The sequence below is a fragment of the Camelus ferus genome, chromosome 15, assembly GCF_009834535.1.
Source record: "Camelus ferus isolate YT-003-E chromosome 15, BCGSAC_Cfer_1.0, whole genome shotgun sequence".
Classification (NCBI taxonomy): domain Eukaryota; kingdom Metazoa; phylum Chordata; class Mammalia; order Artiodactyla; family Camelidae; genus Camelus; species Camelus ferus.
Window position 1 is genome coordinate 54,013,514 of NC_045710.1, and position 14,424 is coordinate 54,027,937.

General features: G+C 46.5%; 1 pseudogene; it reads right to left on the minus strand.

Annotated features, from left to right (window-relative positions):
* LOC102518504 overlaps nt 1–13,912 on the minus strand; it is a 29,836-nt pseudogene extending 15,924 nt beyond the window's left edge.
* Between the last annotated feature and the right edge of the window lie 512 nt (nt 13,913–14,424).

Below are 14,424 nucleotides of genomic sequence, written 5' to 3' on the forward strand. Positions count from 1 at the left end.
GTCGAAGATTAGTTGACCAAAAGTTTGTGGGTTCATTTCTGGGCTCTCTATTCTGTTCCATTGGTCTGTATGTCTATTTTTGTACCAATACCATGATGTCTTGATGACTGTAGCTCTATAGTATTGTCTGAAGTCTGGGAGAGTTATTCCTCCAGCCTCTTTCTTTTTCTTCAGTAATGCTTTGGTAATTCTAGGTCTTTCGTGGTTCCATATAAATTTTATTATGATTTGTTCTAGTTCTGTGACATGTGTCCTGGGTAATTTGATAGGGATTGCATTAAATCTGTAGATTGCCTTGGGCAGTGTGACCATTTGAACAATATTGATTCTTCCAATCCAAGAGTGTGGGATATCTTTCCATTTTTTAAGTCTTCTTTAATTTCCTTCATCAATGGTTTATAGTTTTCTGTGTATAATTCTTTCACCTCCTTGGCTAGTTTTATTCCTAGGCATTTTATTACTTTGGGTGCTATTTTAAAGGGGATTGTTTCTTTACTTTCTTTTTCTGTTGATTCATCGTGAGTGTAAAGAAATGCAACTGATTTTTGAACGTTAATCTTGTAACCTGCTACCTTGCTGAATTCTTCAATCACCTCTAGTAGTTTTTTTGTGGACCTTTTAGGGTTTTCTATATATAGTAACGTGTCATCGGCATATAGTGACACTTTTACCTCTTCTTTTCCAATTTGGGTCCCTTTTATTTCTCTCTCTTGCCTGATTGCTGTGGCTAGGACTTCCAAGACTATGCTGAATAGGAGTGGTGAGAGTGGGCATCCTTGTCCCAGATTTTGGTGGGAAGCTTTTGAGTTTCTCACCGTTGAGTGCTATGCTGGCTGTAGGTTTGTCATATATAGCTTCTATGTTTCCTCTATACCCACTTCGGTGAGAGTTTTTTATCATAAATGGGTGTAATAACACTTGACTTGTACTGAGCACTTACTGCATGCCACGCACTGGGCTAAGTTCTTCACACGCCCTATAGCTTTCCTCACAGCTGCCTTATTTGACGGACACTATTCTTTATTTTTTTCTATGGACACTATTCTTATTCTCAGTTATACTCTAGGAAACTAAGGCTCAGACCCACTGGCACAGTCAAGGTGACACTGCTCGTACGTGGCAGAATCAGGATTCTGACCCAGCCAAGCTGGTCTGACTCCAGAGCCCAAGCGCTGAGCCCTGCTCTGCTGCCCGGCATGGGGCTCGCACTTAGTGGGAGCTCAACAAGCAACAGCTATTGCGGGACCAGCTTTGTTCTACGCAGGAAGGCAGTGAGGCTGAGAGAGAGAGAGGGCCACCAGCCCAGGTCTCTGACCTCTAGCTCTCTAGCAGGACAGGGGTGGATCCCCAGTGCCTGCCTGTTCTTTGGAGGGGGGGTCCATCCCCATGCCACAGGCACTGGGGAGAAGCTTCAAGAAGCAGGGAAGGAGAATGGAGAGCTCAGTCACCCACAATCACCCAACGGCTCTTGACAGCCGACCACAGGACCCAGCGGTGCAGCAGCTCCTGCAGCTGGGCGGTGAGTGGCCCCGGCTGCCCGTGTCGGGGGCTGGCTGCGGGCCTTCGGGGGGCACAGACACCAGGGACACGTCTCTCAGCTCCAGCGACACTGCCAGGGCAGAGCAGTGGCCCATGGGAGGCCTGGCCCAGACACGAGTCACAGCCCACCCTGGTCTCGGTCCTCTCCAGGGAAGCCCAAATGCTTGATGGGGAGCCCCACGGCCCTCTCACCCAGCCCCCGCCTCTAGCCCAGCCTGTCCTCAAACCATCCTGTCAGACCAACCCCCCGGTGAGGCAGGCCCTGGGTCTCGCCAGGCTCAGCGGGGCAGGCGGCCCCAGCTCTCAGCTGGCTGCTCCTCCGCGTCGGGCCAGGGGAGTCATCCCCCAGGTAGGGCCCGGGCCCTGCGCAGGGCCGCCCCCCGCCCGCTCGGAGCGGCAGGCGTGTCCCCGGGGAAGCGCGGGGAGCTCTCGCGGCCGCGCCTCTGGGGGCAGCTGTGGCGTGAGGAGGGGAGAGTCCTGGGTGTCCAGGGAGGGTGGGTGAGCGCAGGCACCCCGCCGCCGCTGACGTCTCACACAGGACACGCAGCGCAGACTTCCTGCGCCCCACTTCTCTCCGGTGCCATCTCTCCTGGGCCCTCAGGTGCCACTCTTCCTCCGGGGAGACAAATGGCGACAGCAGCCGTTACCCAGGAAGGGGGGTGACAGCACACAGCTGCCCACACATTGAGACCAAAGCAGGGGAATCGCACCTCCGCTGTCGTGCGGCCCTGGGGCCCTAACCCTGGGAGGGGGGGAGCGGGGCTGGGCTGAGGACACAGCTGAGGCCGCGGCTGGAGGGGACGTGGAGGGGACAGGGCTTGCCCAGGGACTGGGAACAAGAATAACGCGCGAACTTGATGAGTCCTGTGTGTCAGGCAGTGAGCTGGTGCCCCGTGCGGATGCTCTCGGTCCTTACAGGGACTATATGTACCCATTTTATAGAACAGGAAACTGAGATGCAGAGCGGTTAAGTAATAGGCCCAAGGTTCCACAGCTGCCAGGCCAAGAGGCTGAGGCTGGAGCCCAGGACTGGGCTGACTACAGTGCCCACTGCCCCAGACTAGGGGGCGGGGCGGGGTGGGCCTTGGTTGGTGTCTTCATAGAGATTAGAGAAAAAAAGCCCTTTACCCAAGACTCTTTACTTCTATGTCACAAAACTGTTATAGAAACAGTCACATCTGAATGTCCACAGTGCAGAGGGCTGTGCCTCAGCCACAGTGCCCTTGTGCAGTGCCCAACCCGGGCCACCAGCCATGGTGCCCTGAAGGGGAGTGTGAGGAGGAGAGCTGGGGAGTCCATCCTAGGCCCAAGGCTGGGCTCCTTGCTGGGCTCTCGTGTCCTTCCTGCTCCTCCTTGGCTCAGGTGGACACTGTCATGGACCCCTGACATTTCTGCCTCTGTGTACCCTGCCCCGAGCCCAGACCCTCCCTCATTCCTCAGTGCTCCCAACCCAGGCCATTACCGGGGACAGATTTCATCTGACCATCCCTCCCTCCCCAGACCACCTGGTCCATGGCCTATGAGACCCCAACTCCTCCACCTTCAGCAGCAGCTCTGCACTGATCAATTCAACTCTGCTTAGGGTCCGCTGCATCTAAAAATTGTTCCTCCCCCAAGGGAGGGAACCCCGAGGACATTTAATGTGGTGGCTAAGAGTGTGGGATTAAGAGTCAGATTATGGGGTCTAAATCTTGGCTCTGCTGCCTGTTAAATGGGTGACCTTGAAAAAGTTGCCCAACCTCCCTGAGCCTTTGTTTCCTTGTCTGTAAAATGGGCGAAATAAGAGGACGCAGCTCCTTGGAGGGGAGGCAGTAAGATCTTATACAAAAGTGCTTTGCCCACTTCTCAGCACACAGTAGGTGACCACACATATAACCACCAGACAGGAGACTCTCCTCCTTCCTGTGCTCCCCTAGTGGTGCCTAGCACAGGACTAGGCATACAGAAGGTGCTCAATGGTGAATCACAAGGCTTCTGGGAGAGAGGGTGATGTGCTGAGTGGCCCCCAAGGTCTGTTATGGATATTCAGTGAGAGGAGGACATGGCCCGCTGCCCCTCCGCTGGCCCAGCTCACCTGGCCCGGCAGGCACTCTGCAGCAGTGCTGTGTAAAGGCTCCAGATGCCCAGGGCAGCGGGCATGGTGAAGAGCACAGCCAGCCAGCGGCAGGACACGATAAGAGACACGAACAGGCCAAAGTCATGGATAGCCAGGATCTGGCGATGGAGAGAGTGAGGGGGGTGTGGGGCCGGCAGGCCCGGAGCCCAGGGAGCCTGGGGACTCTGCAGCCAGGCACTCAGGACCCTGCACCACTAGGCTGAGGCAGGATGAGGAGGCCGGGGCTGCTGGAATGGAGACACTAGCCTAGGAGGGCATCAGAGGGCAAAGGCTGGTGCTCGGGGCATGGGAGGGGAGAGAGAGTCCCACCTCTGGTCTCTGCTGCAGGCCTCTGCCCGGAACAGTGCCTGGCACAGAACAAGCGCTCCGTAACTGCCCTTACATGAGGACAGAGGGAGACACCCTGCTGGAGCGGGCCGTGAGGTAGTGAGGGGGAAGGGAGAGAAAGCCACCCTGATGGGAACAGGGGGGCTGGGCCCAGGAGGAGTGGGTGTGTGGCGTAGTGTCAGAAGGCAGCTGCAGCCGACAAGCAGAAGAGCCTTCACTGGGGAGTGCTTTCACAACCGTCTCATTTCAGTCCCTGATGATCCACACATGAGGAAAGTGAGGCTCGGAGAGGTTAAGCAACCTGCCTAAGGCCACACAGCCAGAAAATGGCAACGGTAGGGTCTGAACCCAGCTCTGCCTGTTTTCTGGATGTGGCTCTCTAGGAAGGCCTGGAGAATCCCAAAGCATCAGGTGGTTTCTAGATGAGATACTCAGCCCAGGTCCTAAAGCCTCTCAGACTCAGGCAGGCTCACTGCCTCTCAGGTTCTGTCAGCACCACAGCCCTGGCCGAAGAACCTTCTCCTGAGCCCAGCTCGGAGACCTGAAGGAGTGTGGGGCCAGCGAGAGGAAAGTCAGCGAAGGGATGACGATGTGGTGTGGAGCTGGTGGGGGGAGAGAGCTCCAGACCAGGGGGCAGGAGGCTCGGGCAGGCTCACCACTGACAGCTCTGGGACCTTTGGAAACTGCCAAACAACCCTCGGCAGAGGCTGGATTATTATTACGAGAATCAACAATAAACACTATTTGTATTATTATCATGTTCCCATTTGCTAAGTTCTGGTGATGGCGATTAGTAACAAAAACTCTAGGGATGTGGCAAGTACCTTGAGGCACAGGCTGGTGTGGCTGCAGGAGCAGGGGTGGGCGGGAAGAGCAGAGACCAGAGGCCAGGGGTGCCTGGGGGGAACGGGAGGTCAGGACAGGGGCAGAGGGTGGTCTCCCACCTGGGAGAAGATGTTAGCCGCCTTGGCGGCAGCCGTGGTCAGGGAGGTGAAGAAGGTGGCCTTGCCCGCCGTCTGGATGGTGTGGATCATCCGCAGCTGCGGGTCCTCCAGGTGGGTGGCCTGGCGGTAGGTGTTGATGAACACAATGACGTCGTCCACGCCTACGGGAGGGGGTCCCGGGCCAGCTGGGTGGCTCAGGATCACTCTGCTGTCCCCAGGGTCAGACCCAACCTGGGCTGAGAATCCGAGCCCCGCCCTCCATGCTCCTTGGCCCTATCCCCTCCCCAGAACTGGGCCCCTTCCTCCAAATCTTAGCCTCCTTCCCACCTTTCCCACTACTCTTAACCTCCCACCAGCATGCCTGCCTGCTCCTTCCACCTCTCGGGGGCTCCACCCACAATATGAAGAGGATCGCCCCCAACTCATACTCTACCAACCCCTCACCCCAATTCCGAGTCTCCAAGGTCTGAGAGGGGACTTTTTGGAGCCCCCATGGAAGCCAGTCTTCGCATCCCGGAAGAAGACTCTTTGGGGAACAGAATTCCCCAGTGGGAGGCCCATTGCCATGGCGATGGAGGGAACTCACCAATGCCCACTATCAGGAAGGCAGCCAGCCCACTGAGGATGCTCAAGTACTGGATACCGAAGACCACGTGGTACAGGAAGAGTGCGACCAGGCAGCTGAGGCCGATGCTGGCAATCCCAGAGAAGGACAGGAACACTGGGCAGGGCAAGGGGCACAGGGGATAAAGTGGGGGGACCCAGCAGAACACACTCCTTCAGTGTCCCTGACCCCTGCTGGGTCCTGCCTCACACACCCCCAACCCCGGGGAGTGCCTTCACCACCCCATCTGTGCCCAGCGCAGTTCTCTACACCCAGAGAAGGGGCTGGGCAGGAGGCCTGAGAGGCAGACGAAGGCATTTCTGAGCAAGTCATGTTGTTCATGGGCCCTCATCTTTGCCGAACTTACCCCAAGTGCCAGTAGGGAATTATTATACATTTAACATCTGTCACCCCAGCAGACTAGAGGTTCCATGGAGGTAGGACATGTAAACGTGATGTTCACCACTGGAACTCTGGCACCTTAGAGCATCTGGCACACAATTGGTACCCAATTAATATTTGTTACATTGATGAACGAATGTCTTTTCCATTTTTGAAGGTGTGACCAATCTCTCACTCACTTGGGCAATACAGAGTACCTGCTGTATATGCAGAAAGAAGCAGCCAGGGCACATGGGGAGGTGGCAGTGGAAAAGTGAACCGGGGGACTAAGGGCAGCTGACCTGGGACTGAAAAACAGGCTACAGAATAATCCATAACGTGTCCAATACTCCAGACCCCCCAAAACATATCAGCAAGGTTATCACCAAGAAGACAGTCAAAGGGCAAAAGGTTCAACTGTGGGAGGTCCTTGCAGTAGGGGCCCTCAGGTGTGGTCCAACCTGCCACTGCACCTCAGTCACCTGCCTGGGGTTAGAAGGTGATGTCTGGGCACCCCTCCCCCGCCAGCTCTGGCATGGCAGATTTAAGACCAGTTCTGGCATTCCTGAGTGGGAAGGCTTTGTTCAGAGAGAAGCACACTGGGAGGAGAGAAGGGGCTGGCTCCATGCGGGGTCTTCAGAGAAGCCCTACCTGAGCAGGAGGTGAGGATGTAGACAAGGGCGGCGATGGCAGCAGCTGCTACTGAAGGCCGGGAGCATGTCGTTGTTGAAGGTTCTACATACCTCATGATCAAAGAGGTCCATCCCCCCCGTATAGAACCTGGACTTTGCTGGGGGAGGGAGGGCACAGAAAGACGGTGTGGATCAGAGATGGAGGAGGAACAGGAGCCATCCACCTCACCAGACACTCTTTACCTTGGCTGAAGTTGTTCTTAATAAGAAAAACAACCAAGCTGGTCAAGTTGCGTTTTAAAATACAAACAGGAGTGAGATATGCTTCTGGCCAAGAAGCAGTAACAAGATGAAACCTAGATTTAGCCTCCCAGTGAAACTAACCCCCTAATGAGACAATGTATCAAACAAGACTCTGGACATGGGACACCAAAGAGAATGATGATCTCTGAGAGATGAGAAACATAATGGGCCCTATGATTACCCTGACTCCCTGGTTTGCAAGAGTTTCCAGGCCTCAGTGCAGCCTAATATATGGGTTATTGGACTTCTCAAAAGAGGCTGAAAATTTTCCAAACTTGATGAAAACTGTAAACATATTGATTCAAAAAACTTAAGCAACAGACCCCAAATACACACACACAAACAATGAATAAAACTACAATGCACATGATAATCAAATTGCTCAAAATTAGTGACCAAGAGAAACCCTTAAAAGCAGCCTGAGCAAAAAAAAGATGCATTACACATAGAGAAACAGAAATAAGGATGACAGCAGATTTCTCTTCAGAAACAATGCAAGTGAGAGGATGACGGGGCAAGATACTTTCCCTACTGGTAAAAGAGTCACCCCAGAACTCTATACTCAGCCAAAATATATTTCAAAAGCAAAGGCAAAATAGAGTCTTTTTCAGTATACAAAAGCTGAAAGACGTCATCTCCAATATCCATGCACTGTAAGAGATGTTAAAGGAAGTCCTTCAGGCAGAAGGAAAATGATATTTTTGTTTGTTTGGTTTTTTAGGGGGGAGGTAATCAGGTTTATTTACTTATTTTTAGAAGAAGTACTTTGGGATTGAACCCAGGACCCTGTGCACGCTAGGCATGTGCTCTGCCACTTGAGCTATATTCTCCCCTCAGAAAATGATAATACATGGAAATACACAACTACACAAAGGCATAAAAAGGATGAGAAACACTAACAACATGAATAAATAAATAAAATTTTCTTATTGCTTATGTAAATCTTTAAAAAAGATAACCGACCATTTAAACAACAACGACAAAATAACGTAGTGTGGGGGTTTGTAACATATATGAAAATAAAATGTATGACAACAATAGCATAAAGGCCAGGAGGAAAGAAATGGTGGTGCACTATTAATGAAGCTATATGTGAAGTGGTTTAACATAATTTGAAGGTATACTGATAATTTAAGGATGTTTACTATAACCCCTGAAGCAACCCCTAAACTAAACAGTTATAGCTAAAAAACCAACAAAGGGAATAAAATGGAATGATAAAAAATTTTCAGTCCAAAAGAAGGCAAAATAGAGGAAAAGGGGAAATAAGAATATATGCAACAAATAGAATAAAAATAGTCTTAAGTCAAACCATATTAATAATTGCATTAACTGTAAATGATCTAAAAACCCAGATTAAAAGGCAGAGATAGTTAGATTAGATTGAAAAAAATCAACACCCAGCTGCCTACAAGAAACTCACTTTAAATATAGACACAAATAGGTTAAAAACAAAAGTATAGAAAAATATACACCATGCTGATGTGAATCAAAAGAAAGCTGGAGTGGTTATATTAATAACAATGAAGTAAATTTCAGAGCAAAGAATGTTACTAGGGATAAAAGAAGTAATTTAAAAATGGTAAATGGGTCAATTCATCAAGAAAATACAACAATCCTAAATGTTTCTGTACCTAATAATAGAGCTTTAAAATACATGAAGCAAAAATTGATGGAAATGAAAAAAATAGATAAACTTGCAATTATAGGGGGACACTACAAAACCATTTTCTCAGTAATTGCTAGAATTACTAGACAGAAATTCAGTAAGGATACAGAAGACTTGAACAATACAATCAACCAACTTGACTTAATGTTTATAGAACACCCTACCCAAAAACAGCAGAATGCACATTCCTTTCAAGTGCATAGGGAACATTTAGCAAGACAGGCCATATTCTGGACCATAAAACAAGAGTCAATAAATTTAGGATAAATTAATTCATATAAAGTATGTTCTCAGACAACAGTAGAATTAAATTAAAAATTAGCAACAAAAACATTTGGGAAATTCCTAAGTACTTGGAAACTAACACATTTTAAATATAATACAAGGATTAAAGAAAAGATCAAGAGAAAATAGAAACTATTTTGAATGGAATGAAAATGAGGGCACAACATGTCAAAATTTGTGGGATGCAATAAAACAATGCTTAAAAGGGGAATTTTATAGCAACACAACACTTATATTAGAAAAAAAGAAAGCTTTCAAATCAATGATTTTAGCTTCTACTGCAAGAAAGCAGAACAAGAGAAAATTATATAGAAAGTACACCAAGGAAAGGAAATAATGAAGATCAGAGCATAAGTAAATAAATAAACAGAAAGTCAATAAAGAAAAATCAATAAACCAAAAGTGATTTCTCTGAGAAGATCAATAAAATTGATAAACCTCTAGCCAGACTGATCATGAAAAAAACAGAAAAGACACATATGAAAGAGGTGACATCACTATTGTTTCTATAAATTTTCAAATAAAGGAATAATTTCTATAAATATTCGGGATAATAAGGGCCCAATATATAGTGATAGGAAACAGAAAACGGTCCCTGGGGTGGCAATGGGAAGGCAAGGTGAGGCAGGATGGAGTGATGATCAAGGGCACATGAGTAAACTTCTGGGGGCGATGGATCTCTTTGCTATCTTGATTGTGGTAAAGGTTTCATGGTGTATACATGGGTCAAAACTAATCAAACTGTAAACTTTTAAGTATATGTAGTTGGTGATATGTCAGTTATGCCTCCATAAAGCTGTTTAAAAAACCAAACAGGACATTTAAAAACCAAGTAGAAAAGATCTTTGGATTATCTACATTGTTGAAATAAATGGGTTAATTGATCTCTCACTAGAATAGAAAATAGAAAGTTCAATCAATTGTTTATTCATTCATTCATTCATATAGCATTTACAGAATACCTTCTAGATTCTAGGTCCTGTCTTAGTTACTGACTATAAAAAGACACAGGCTCAAATTTTTACTCTCAAATAGAAAGGAATAGTCTCATGCAAGACCAGTATTCCTGCCTAGAACTACTAAAAAAAATCACATAAAATTGAGAAGTCATCTGATGACATTAGAGGCTTCCTGAGGCAATGAGAACTAGAAGGCCAAGACTCCAGAAAGGGACGAAGCTACAAAAGGTAAGCTTCCCTTCTACAGCTGTGTTTACCCTGGAGGCATTTGCTAATTCTGAACACAGGCAGGAGGCTGGAAATCTAGGCTGGAAGTCAGGAAAACTAGCAGAGCTTTGGGCAGAAACTTGCAGACAAGCATAGCAGAAGGCCAGTTTCTTCCTCAGCACTTTTGCCAAATACTGGGGCTGTGTGTGGTATGAGGCTAAAAACCTAAGCAGAAAGCCTCTGAAAAAGCAGAGTAGACATATTTTTAGTTTTGAGACAAAAATTAGGGTTTGAAATCTGTCAGGGTAAGGGCTCTGCAGAACAGACCAGGCTCTTAGTTGAAAATCCTAGAGAACCAGGGGCAAACTAGAAATAGGCTGAGACTTTACAGGACTGCAATCCAGCCTCTAGCTGCTGACTGTGTAAGGTGATCGGCCACAACTCCATCTGCCTAGTGGGGGGGAGGATAAACATTCTCTGGAAGGAATAACATCACCTGGACTTCTCTGTTTTTATACATAATGTTCATCACTCAATAAAAATTATCAGGCACACACACAGGCAGAACCACATGACCAAAGACCAAGTGAAACAATACAATAGACCACGGAAACAAATCCACAAGTTATCCAGAATAACGTAATAATATCCTTAAGAAGGACAGAGAGGAGAATATGAACAAAATAAATAAAATAACAAAAATTTTCACCAGGGACTTAAGTCTATAATAAAGATCATTGAAAATTCTCAATAGAAAAACATAATGCTAAACATTGAAATCTCAATCGATGTTAAATGGTAGATTAGAAAAAATGGAAGACAGGATCAGTGAACTGGGACATCTAAACCAAAACATGGAAAGAAAAGACAGAAAAGAAAGACCAGGAAAAGAGCATTGAAAACACATGGCACTCGTGTAACAGAGGCTACAGGGATGTACTGTGCAACACAGGGGATATAGCCAATATTTTGTCATAACTGTAAACAGAGTGTAACCTTTAAAAGTTGAATTAAAAAATTAAATTTAAAAAATGAAGAAAGCAGCATGCTAATTACCCAGATTCTTCAGCTTACCTTTCCAATTCCTACCTCTTATTATCATATTCATAAAAAAAGAAAACATATGGTACTCTGAAAATATCTAACATTTGTGTAATTAGAATCGTAAAAGGAGAGGGGACAGAGAATGACGTAGAAGCAATATTTGAAGAGATAATAGCCAGGAAGTCCCTAAAACTGATGAACGTTATCAACCCATGGATTCAGGAAGCTCTGTGCACCTCGAGCAGAACAAATGTAAAGAAAGCCACACTGACAACATCATAGTAAGATCGCTGAAACCAAAGACAAAGAGAAATCTTAAAAGCATTCAGAGGGAAAAAAAAAAAAAGACAGTCATTCAAAGGGGCAACAAAAAGATTTACAGCTGACATTTCCCCCAAAATGATGGCAGTCAGAACACAATGGATTGACATCTTTAAAGTATTAAAAGAAAATAACTGCAAATTTATAATTCTATACCATCAGAAATACACTTCAAAAATAAAAGTAAAATAAAGATGCTTTCTAAGCAAACAAAACAGAATTTATCACCTGCAAACCTGCACTAAAAAATAAATACTAAAGAGAGTTCTTCAGGTACAAGGAAAATGATCCCAGAGGGGAACACGAAATTGTGGAAAGTAATGAAGAGCAACAGAAAATGTAGACATGTGAGTAAATATGAATGGATTCTGACTCCATAAAATAACAATGTAATGTCTTGTGAGGTTTAAAATGTATATAGAATTAAAATACATGCAACATAAGTGCAAAAGCCTGAAGGGGTATAAATGCAATGAATGAGTTCTAAGATTCCAGTATTATCAGAGAAGTAGTAAAAGCGATCATTTGTATCATTCTGTAATAAATCAAGGTGCCATCACTTGGGTAACCAATAAGAGACTGATAAAAAGATTTTATTAATCCAAAAGAAGGCACTAAAGCAAGTCTACAGGGGCCCTGGTTGTCACCACTCCTATAAAGCTCTGGGGAGATGGAAGAGGGAAGAGAGGCTTTTTTAAACCCAGGACAGGGGTTTTGTCTCAGCAGCTGAACACATTAAGCAGAGGTAATTGTTGGTATCTAAAACCTTGAAGATCCTTCCACAGCCAACCCAGATTCCCAACCCAGCCAAGTACCTTTCCCTGGGGTACTTCCATCCATCCATCCATCCATCCATCCATCCATCCATCCATCCGTACATCCATCCATCCATCCACCCATCCATCCACTTTCCCATCCCCCAGACAAATCTCTAGTGGAGATTCTCGGTACAGTGCCAGGGGCTAGGCCTACAGAAGGCAAGCAGGAGCAATCCCCGTCCTCAGCAAACTCGCACTTCACAGAGACATCATTAAATCAGAATTTCCTCAGGCTTGCAAACAAGCCCCCTGCAAAGCCTGTAGGTCTGGGAAAAGCCTCAACTTTCTGCATTTCTAACAAGTCCCCAGGTGACGCTGCTGCTGATTCAAGAGTTGCACTTTGAGTGACATGGAATTAAAAAACTAAAATACAGAGTGACAAGTTCAGAGAGGTGAAACAGCTTGCTGACACTCCCACGGTTAGGTGGGGTGACTGCGACCTCACCCAGATATATGAATCCAAAGCCTGTGTGTGATCTTTCCTGCCGCCCTTGTGGAGGAGGACAGGGACTGTGGAAATGGGTAAGCTGGTCACTGAATGCGGCCTCAAGGAAACGTTGCCCAGGTTGGATCTTAGTGGCTGAACAGGGGCTTGCCTGGCAATGAAGCAGGGCGAGGAGCATGCTCTTAGCACAGCAACTGGTGTGAAAACATACAGGGCAAGGGCTCTGGGTTAGAAAGTCTTGATTTTAGTCCCATTCCACCGCTTAATATTTTGGCCTTAATATTTTGGACAGCTAACTTAATTGTACTGCGCCTCAAGGCATCCTTAACTATAGGGTGAAGATAATCAGAACAGCAGCTCCCTCACTGGGTTGGTGTAAGAATTAAGCCAGATGGTGCATAAGGGCTTAGAACAGTGTGTGGCGCAGCCTAGGCACTCAGTAAATGTCAGCTCTGATTATTACAGTGGTTGCTCAAGCACTGTCCAAGCAGCGCTTCTGCGAACTGCTGCCAAGTGAACAGCAAAAGATGTAAGCTAGGGTTTCTTTCTTTCTTCCTTTCTTCCTTTCTTCCTTCCTTCCTTCCTTCCTTCCTTCCTTTTTCTTTCTTTCTTTCTTTCTTTCTTTCTTTCTTTCTTTCTTTCTTTCTTTCTTTCTTTCTTTCTTTCTTTCTTTCTTTCTTTCTTTCTCTTTCTCTCTTTCTCTCTTCCTTCCTTTCTTTCTTTCTTTCTTTCTTTCTTTCTTTCTTTCTTTCTCTCTCTCTCTCTCTCTCTCTCTCTCTTTCTTTCTTCCTTTCAAGACAAAGGTGGAACAAGGAGAGGTATGTAAAACAATCTGGAAAGGATAAAATTTTAAGAGTGACAATTTTTCTGAAAGGCACTTTGAGAACAAGTAATGGGAAGTGTGTCTCATTCCGACACCATGCCCACTGGCTTCCAGCATGAGATGCTGATGCATAATTGTTGAGGCCAGTGGTAAAAATTCAGCCCTTTGCAAATTTATTTAATTTAAATATGCTTCCCCAACATTGGGGGAATGTGTGCTCTCAGTGTGCTTCGTTAGTGTAGCTTACACCACAAAACTGGCTGTATTGAGAAAGATTGCACCATTATCAAATAATTAGGAATGCCTTAGCAGGTGCATACACTTACCTTAGTAATTAAACCCTTGTTAAAACACTAAAATCTAGAGACTTTAAATGCCTAAAGGATCCCAAAGGAGGTAGTCCAGAAAGTGATTCTATAAGGCAGTGCCATTTGGGAACAAGGATATTGAGTCTCTTTTCCTCTTGGGACGCTTACCGAGCACATCTGTGCACATCGTGAGACGCAGTAAAAATTGCAGTGACCACGCTAGACAAATGCCCACCGCACAAGGTGCTGGGCAGGCTCAGCGCTGCCCTTCTTGGAGGCGGATGCTGCGTAGCTGGGCTTTGTGCTGCCGTTGTTTCAAGGGCGGTGCATGAGGCAGAGGAAATGAAAATGAGAACCTCTGACATCCTCAGCCTTCTCTCTTCACTCTAGGGAGAGAAGGGCAACTGATACAAATTTCTCATGAAATGCCTTTATAAAACTTAACTCTGAAGTTTTTTGTGACAAAATGCAAGTGTTGGATAGCTGTTTACTCCCCACTGGCTCTAGAGGTACAGGCCCACGTAAATATGGCAAGCAGCCGCCAGGAAGCCAGCAGCTCCCTAAAACCTTGCTGCCAGCAGTCTTAGCGTGATCAAACTAGATCTGTTTACTGGGGTCTGGGTGCCTGTGCAAGAGCTTGCCTTCCGTGTGTAAGTGTAACTGTGCAAAATCTGGCCCAACAGCCGCGGGGCACTCTGA